The sequence below is a fragment of the Palaemon carinicauda genome, chromosome 43, assembly GCF_036898095.1.
Source record: "Palaemon carinicauda isolate YSFRI2023 chromosome 43, ASM3689809v2, whole genome shotgun sequence".
NCBI classification, from domain to species: domain Eukaryota; kingdom Metazoa; phylum Arthropoda; class Malacostraca; order Decapoda; family Palaemonidae; genus Palaemon; species Palaemon carinicauda.
The window spans coordinates 58,016,996-58,024,720 of NC_090767.1; the positions used below are offsets into that span (position 1 = coordinate 58,016,996).

At 42.1% G+C, this 7,725-nt stretch overlaps 1 long non-coding RNA gene across 1 annotated transcript in view; it reads right to left on the minus strand.

Moving 5' to 3' along the window:
- LOC137633933 (uncharacterized) overlaps window positions 1-6,025 on the minus strand; it is a 150,374-nt gene extending 144,349 nt beyond the window's left edge. The window contains exons 1-2 of the long non-coding RNA XR_011042358.1: window positions 5,914-6,025; window positions 5,304-5,433 (exon numbers count right to left, since the gene is read on the minus strand). This is a non-coding gene — a long non-coding RNA (uncharacterized lncRNA). The remainder of the gene's footprint in view (window positions 1-5,303; window positions 5,434-5,913) is intronic.
- Window positions 6,026-7,725: the final 1,700 nt, after the last annotated feature.

Sequence of the window (7,725 nt, forward strand, 5' to 3'; positions counted from 1 at the left end):
ATAAGCCTCAAAACTCGGGAAGAATTCCACTTCTTCCAGGGCAACCGAGCCGACCTTCTCACTGACGAAGATCCTGCCCGTTGTGATAGGCATGTGCTCGGCATACCTCCAGGGGTTGGCGTCCGAACATGCCGGGAGGTCCTTAACCGAAATCCTTTTCGGCTCCTTTGAACTTCCCATGGTCCTGATGTATTCGTGTGTCTCACGGAGTTTCTAGTCCATAAGAGCTTCGAGCATACGGAACATCTCCTGGGCACTGGATGGGATGGGGTCCGGGGTGGCGGAGGTAGACGGGAGTGATACATCCGTCGGTGTAGGAGTTGGGGCAGGGGTGGAAGACTGAGCGACCTCTTGCTCCGACTCGGTGAATTCCACTTGGTCTTCCTCATAGTCCAGTTCTTCGGCCATGAGGTTCCTCTCCGTGGTCTCCGACACCTCCGACATACGTTCCGCGTTATCGGCATCCAGGCGACACTCGTGCATGGACTGGGCCATGACAACATCGGGTTCCACCGTTATCTGGACGGTGGGGATCTGATCCTTGGGGACCACAGAGTCTGGGGATGCCTTTGGGAACAGTAAGGCCCTCAAGTCTTCAGTGGCAAGGTAAGGTCCAGTGGCGTTCTTCTGGAAGCCACGCACCCATTTGCGTAGCTTCTCTCGAGAAGCGTCCCTAACCTCCGCTGGGGGAGGATTATTGAATGCCTCGACCAGGCGGTCCTTGCAGACTGTACAGTTCTGCGGGTCCCAAAACTTCAGATCGCCTTTCTTGTTGGTGCAAGGGGCGTGGGTCCTACACGCCGTGTGCCCGTAGAAGTGCGGGCGCTTCACTGCACAGAAGCCGTGATCGCACTTCACGTACTCCTCCTGTAAGAGAAAGAGAACATGAGTATGGGGCAGTCATAAGAATGACTTATATTCTAAAGTTAAATATTAAAGGATTAATCTTTAACTTAATATTAAATGATATAAACAATGTGATGTTTTTGAGAGTGGGCGGAAATGAAGGAGATAGACACATACTCCGTGTAACCCGCCTGGCTGGTTACCGTAACCTTATCCATAGGCAATTTGTTTGTGACCGAGGGCACAGGGCAGAATTCTTCATAGATTGCCAGGGAGGCAGGGGGAATTCTAGTAGGAATTGCCAAGGATATAAAACTGGGACTGAGTCCACTCAGACCATAGAATTGGGAATGTAGATGATCCCATAGGGTAACGGTTTCCGGCATCCAGCCGTGCTAAGATACACACAGCATGCTGGAAATTTGTGATATGCAAGAAGACAGCATGGGTATTAATAGAACGGTAAGACAATACCTATCTATTTATGTAGTCGAGCCATCTGGTTGCAATGTAGGGCTATCAGCACGAGATGATAGTTAGGAGAAGGGGTGCAAGTCGCTTTGACGCCTCCGGAAGGCTCCGGCAGACCGACGGCACGCCGGAGGCCGCTCCAGCAGAGTTTCTGGCATTAGGGGAGACAAACATATAAGTCAGGAGTAATGCCAAGATGGCGGCCGCCGGCACAACGGCGGAACGCCGGCGGGGACCGAAGGTTGCCGGCTTGGTGACAGGGACAAGGAAGGGCTATAGCAGAACCGGACTGCCGGCAGTGGATGCCGGCACTCCGGGGGCCGGACCGATGGACGGACGACCGAAGCTATGAGATATGCGGGAAGGCCATCGGCTGTACGCTGACGGGAGGCGGCAGTCCCCCGGCACACGGAGGACTGACGGCCCAGGGGGCAAGGAAAGTGTCACCAAGGGTGGGAGGTGGGTATCACCGACAGAGGAGGCGGCATGGGACCGGCACCAGGACAGTGAAAGAGACAGAAGGAGGGATGTAGGGGTACGGACACGGACCCCAAGACATCCCACCTGAATGGGTGTACCCATGATAGAGGCTAGCCCTATCACCCAGTAGCAGGGGCCGCAGTCGGCCGGGAGCCAGGGTAGCCCAAGGGAGGGCTAGGGAACACCCAAGAGGGGGAGAACCCCTGCAGACAAAACGCATCCAGTGGCTAACCCCATAGGACACTATGAAGGGTATATGTACCAGAGCGGACTGCACACAGGGACTCAAGGTAGCCCTATCACTCCACCCTAAGGAGGAGTTGTAGGACAGGGGACAGATGGGTATAGACTAACCAAAGTATAGGTTAGGCCATACAAGAGATAGGTGGGGAGGGGAGAAGAAGAAGGGTCTTCTATAGGAGAGGCTCTGTACCAAAGCGGACACCAAGGAAGGGAGGACGCTCCCTAGCCTAAGGTTAGGCAGCCTGTCTGAGAACGGTGCATGGGTACCGTTTCAGCAAGGCACAGAACTAACTCCCCCCAAGCCTAACCTAGAGCAGGGATGTTACACCCTGAACTAGGAAGGATGGAAGACGTATCGCATTGCAGGGAAGGTCAGGAAGCCTAGCCTCAGGAATAGAGGAAGGGCAAGCCGTTCCTCATTCTCGGACGCAGCCCTAAGGGGGGATCATTCCCTTAGGGAGGACAGAGAAGCGATAAGTACTCTAGTATGAGCCTGATCCCCTTACGTGGTAGGGGGAGCAAGGCTACGCAGAGGGATTGCCCTAAGGCAGGGGGTGAAGGGAGCATATAGAGGGCCTACAATTAGGTTAGGTTAGAGAGGCACACTGTCAAACCTATCCCCTATATGGTCCCTAAAGGTGAAAACACTTGCATCACAGTAAACAGTATCATAAAACAATGCCACTATCTTCATAACTAAACCTAGGATCACTGAAATATATCATGCATGAACACTGATGATAGGCACTCTGGCCTAGGGGCTAGACTAACGAACTGGTATGGGGTCAGTCGATGACCAATAAAAGAGCGTCAAAACACGATATATAAAGATCCTAGCTATGAAGACTAAATAACTAATAGTATCGATTAGTTAATGAGGCCGGAAAACGCTGTTGAGGATAGCTAAATAAGGCAGGCAAAACAACAGCGACGCCATAAAATGGCGGGTCCGGTCGAGGCACAGCTCTGCCACAAAACATCAAATATCTCGAAAACTAAAAGTTACTTTACGGTCAGAGCTTAGTTAAACAATACTGGAACCTTGTAGCCTACTCAACTTTCCAGAAGAAGGCGAGGCCGAGGGTAGAGACATAGCTAAGATACACCTCGATAAAGTACGCACAGGGAAAAATCCGACTAGTAAGGCAAGCTACTAAACGAAGGATGAGGACGGACGTGACGTCACTTAGCAATGGTGCCCGTTTGTTTACGTCTCGAGTACCAGAAGTAGCCACGAACGAGATTAGCTGTGGAACAGCTCCCCAGCTATTCTCTGCCCCTACACATCGAAGTGTTAACTATGTGGGGTGCAGATAGCTATGTGGCGCGTTAATACATGCGTCCCCTGTTGATATACAATGTCTTAAAGGGAAACCTTTAGGATACTCGCTCCAGAAGTTAGAATTCTGTGATAACCTGTGGTTAAATTCTCTGGGAATATTTAGTAGTTATATACCCAAGGAAGCTACCAAAAAGGAACCTTCCATCAGGACGCCATGGCTTGAGCCCAAAAAATACTTTAGAATCTCTTTTTATCAATATTATTGATTGAGGGAGAAATTTAGGTTAGTAAATAAGTTTTGAATAAAGTAATGATTTGTGGCATAATCAACACATATACTCCTTTGTGGTTTAAGCAGTACAATTAAATTGTCTTTGCAGTATGAACAGTACAATTTGATGAAAATTGCTGTATAAAAACTTTGTAGGTAAGGAGACTGCTGTCATGTATCGTTACTGGTGAAGGTAGGTTAACTGAAGTAGCAACTGGATGATGAATTTAGGAGCAGAACTTAATCTGTACTCTTCAAAAGTAAGTTTTAGTTTATGCTTGTACTGAAATGACGTGAGTAATAACCCATTGAAAAGACCTAATTACTTTGATATATCAAAATACATGAGAAAAAAACAATTATGCAATATATTTTGTAATTTTCATTAAATATGATTTTAAATGCATATAATAGTTAGAATTTTTCATATATTCTTGATTCAATTTAAATACAATACTGCTGTTTTAACTCAAAAGGTTGATGTGCAATCAGGGAAAATCTTTGCACCAAAAAAATGTGGAATTATGAATGGCACAGAGTCAAAATATTCACTCTTGTTGTTGTAATGAAGACAAGATTAAATATGCCCAACTTAAAAGCAATTTTCAGGGGAAAATATGAAGATAATTTGTGTGACTTGTGCAAAGATGAAGAAGATACTACCGAACATTTATTTTCTATGCCCAAAATTAGGACAGCTAATGAATGTAGACATAAGTTTAGGTTCGCTGAAAAATCCTAGCAGGGATCTGGCTGCACTTATAGGTAGGGCAATGCATACCAGTTTCCTAATATCGCAAGAGGGTCTGCCACTCTCTTTTATTCTTCTCCTGTACTTCTCTTTCTCCATTTTTCCTTAATCTTTCCCATCCCGAGTACCTGCCTTTGAGCTATAAACTGGATTGTATCCAGGGGTACTCTTCCTTTCCCCATATTCCCCACATCCCTATTCTTCTTATTATTGTTGTTGTGTGACCCTGTCTTGAATAAGGCAAGGCAATCTAAAGCGAACGCACTCACGAACAAGTGACTGATCTGATGGTAATATCCAAAGTAACTGAAGTAGAAAACCTTTAGATTCTTTAGTATATTATTTTGGGAATAATAAAATACTACCATTGATGAGTGTCAATATCCACAATTGGAGACAGTGGTTACAGCCACACCCATTCTTAAAAGTGCTCCTGATTATCAGGACTTATGTACACACAAACCTATTTAGAATCTATCCTTCACAGCAAAAGGGCTAGAATATGTCACTTAAGAACACATTAATTAGTCATTTGAAAAGTCTGAAACATCGCTGGATAACCAGTCAATATCTAAAAAAAAATAAAACTGAAATCAATTCAAATTCTAAATCGTACCTCGATTTCAAAACGAAAACATTAAATGTTCACATATTGACCAAACTATACGAGAGGCTATTTACAGTGGCTGGTGTTGCCCAAGTGCGGAAATTTCGTCTGCGGAAGCGGATTCCTCATCGGCATAGTTTGCACCAATTTCCTCGTGGACTATTTTTGTAAATTTCTTATTGATATTGTTGTTTAGTTTATTGTTTTATAGATTTTTTTTTGTATGTAAGTAAATATATACTCACATAATACATCGAATTTTGCATAAATATGTATAGAATGGAGATGTACACTCAAAATAGTTGGTTGTATTACTACACTAGAGCAGGTTAAGTTTAGCGAAGTTACTTACTGAATAGGAAGACTGTTGTAGAAGTTTCTGGAAACCGATCCAGTGAGAGAATTCTTATGAAGGGTGTACCACAGGGTAGTGTTCTGGGCCCTATCTTGTTTAACATATACACTATCGAGCTGTCACACATCTTGAAAAAACAAAAAGTGGTCATTAAACTAAATTGTAACTTTAAATAAAGATTCCCACTGCTATATGATGTTATAGTCTACATTACAAGATTGTGAAACCAATGCTCAACCATTTTGAGTCTTTCTTTAACACAATTTCATATATGAACAATTAAGTTAAGAATATATACGCTGTTAAATTAAAATTATAATTGTAGTAGCATCTCCATTAATTTTATAGTTGTTAAAAAAACAGAAGCACTTATCATTTAACATAATAAAATACAGTTCTGCATTTTTTTCTGCTAATGATTACAGAGTTAAAGGAACACCTTCGATTCAAATGGCCTAATCCACAAAGTATGTCCTTCAGTGTTGAAGATTCATGCAATCATGAGGACCACTAATGAAAAGGTTTTAATATCAAAATGATAATGTCGCCTGTATTTCCCCATTAAAGATAATCATCACTTAGTAACAAAATTCATTCAACTTTTTACCTTGATACTGAACAAAGACCGTTGGTATTAATTACTAAATAAGGCTTCCCATTTTCAGATTAAAAACTTTTTTTTTTTTTCTTTTTAGATTTCACAGTTCACTGACAACGAGTAGGTCCTTCCTCTTAAACGAAGAACAAATCCTGTATGTAGAAAACCAGTTCTGTCTGGTTAGTCCAAAAACAAACAGGCTAGGAACCCCAACCCCCTTACAGTAGGAGCTAATTGGTCATTACTAATGAGGCAATTATAAGTCTGCTATTGGAATATGAGAAAAAACAGAGTTGCATACAAAATAAATAGTCTATAAAGGTTTTCCCAAGAATATTTTCTAAAAACTTGTATAAAAAGCCGTGTTCCTACTTGGGCTTTTATCGCGGTAATTTCCTACTTTAATTTAAACTGAATTTCAATGTATTAGTGGTATAGATTCCCTTAAAGATCAAAATTAAGCCTCTTTTTCTACCAACCACTTCTGTATAAGTGCTGAGATGACATGAGGCTGACTTAATCTAAACTTACAGATAATTTATATCTTGGGATACACTAATGAACATCTAATATTTCAATGGATTTGATGCTGAGAGAGAGAGAGAGAGAGAGAGAGAGAGAGAGAGAGAGAGAGAGAGAGACATAACTATGATAGAATATTGGCAATATCTCTATTTTGTCAAAATGGTATTTGCTCGAACGGTTTTACATTTTTTTTTTCTTCGACTATTTCTAAAGTCTTGTTACGTTAGTTGGTGTTTGAAATTCCTCCTCTGGTTCCTGACCAAAGGAACCTTTATAATTGAGTGTTCCCTCCAGGCATTTCACTGCAAATCTTTCCACCGAAACCAGTTTAGTCAAATATATTCTTTACCAGCAAATCCAAATAATTTTAGTAAGTCTTTAAACGCACATGAGTATGTTAAGTATACTTGTACCTCGTATAGCATAGGTTCGATATCACTGGAATGTATTTAAGCAATCTTTTATTATCCCATCAAGAAGTCTTGAAATAAATCATATGATTCACTTACTTTCCCCTGATATTTTCGAGTTGTGAGTCTTTTATAAGAAAAAAAGGTTTTTGAGTCGGATTTTGAGGAAAACTAATCAAGGTTAATGTAATGTTAGTCACTTTCCCAATCCAGAAAACCTGAGATTGCATACAAGAAACGAAGGAAGGGACTCAACTATCTGAAGCCATTTTACGTTGGCTGTTACACAGTTGCTTTGCTTTGACGAAGAATGAAATCGTTAGATACCAGATAATGATAGGTTTGTTAAGGTTGCATTAACACCCCCCGCTCTCTCTCTCTCTCTCTCTCTCTCTCTCTCTCTCTCTCTCTCTCTCTCTCTCTCTCTCTCTCTCAAAGTATTTACAAAATATTACATATTCGTTTACATCAACATTCTGTTGATGATTATGATAAATTAAGAAGTTCACAACAATTTCTACAGTACTCCTCCTCACTTTGAAATCAAGCTTTAGCCAAGAACCATATTTTTCACCATTCAAGATATAAATCACTTAAAAAGTTTCAAAATCCCTGAGGTAAAATAAAATCTGCTAGGCCTATTTAATTTCTAGAACAGTGGTTCCCAAACTGGGGGAAATTTCCCCCTGGGGGGAAATTTCCCCCTGGGGGGAAAATTGAAGCTTCCAGGGGGGAAATAATTACACTACCAACTAACTAAAGTAGGAGGGGGAATTTTTTGTTAGCCATTCAATTGAAATATGATCCCATAATACTTTGCAGAGATTTATTTTGCTTGAAGGCCACGGAGGTTGCTATAGCTCTAACTTCGTGCGTCTTAACCTTA